The sequence below is a fragment of the Arachis ipaensis genome, chromosome B03 (assembly GCF_000816755.2).
Source record: "Arachis ipaensis cultivar K30076 chromosome B03, Araip1.1, whole genome shotgun sequence".
In the NCBI taxonomy this organism is placed as follows: Eukaryota; Viridiplantae; Streptophyta; class Magnoliopsida; order Fabales; family Fabaceae; genus Arachis; species Arachis ipaensis.
In genome coordinates, this window is record NC_029787.2 from 26,744,787 (window position 1) to 26,745,893 (window position 1,107).

Below are 1,107 nucleotides of genomic sequence, written 5' to 3' on the forward strand. Positions count from 1 at the left end.
GACATGTTGAGACGCTGATACCTGATGGCATTTAGGTGTGTCTAAATGTGTCCAGAAAAAATTTTTTTTATCTTTTTATTAAGACACGTTTTGGACACAAAAAATACGCGTGTCGATCGAGTGTCAATAAATATTGTATCTGAAATGTGTTCAACATGCAAACACGACAAATCAAAGAAGTGTATGTGCTTTATATGTTTTTCATATATTTTGTCCAACACAATTAAAATTTTCTATTTGTAAAAAAACTGTTAGCTTATTATTGTAATATTAATATTGTAACTCTTTTTAATTACAGTATTGTTATACATTTAAGTTTTGTTGGCAACTAAATTTAATTAAATTGATCTAATTTTAACAAAAATTAATTATATTAATAAGAGTGTGAATACATATTCTAATATCCTACTAACGCAAACGTAAATACTAACTAAATATACAAAAAAAAAAAATTATCTCTATGTTATTATCCCAAAATTTAATCTAAAAATTGTTACCCTTTTTGTGAAACTCATACGTGTAGTCCTTAAAAATCTCCAACAAAAAATTCACCATAAAAGACATACAAATATATAGTTCATTTAGCTGCAAACATGAATTAGTTAGTTAAATAATATATTTAGAATGTCTATAATTGATTAGTATGTTTTCTGAAATTTATAATACATGATGCAGTGGAATTAAACTTTTCTCTTATGGACAACTATTGAAAAATCTAAAGATTAGAATGTTAGTTATTTCATGAAATTAATAATTTATGTATTTTTAGTCAATAATTTTTAATCTAAATTTATAACTTTTAATTTTTGAACCGTTAAATTAGAATGGAATTAAAATATTTTTTATGATGATTAGAATTAAGGACACAAATTTTAAATATTACTGTCGAAAAATTTGTTTAAGATCATGTATTATTCTCCTAAGCTTGCAATTAACTTCTTATTAGCGCTTAAAATAAAATTTTTGGGTTGTCTCATATAGTCATATAAACATCTTCCAAATCTCCATTAAAGAACACTATTTTCATTCATTTGATGCAATTTTATGTTAAAGTACATTGCCAATGTCATAATGATGCGGAAAGAATCTTTTTTGAAAATTATATAG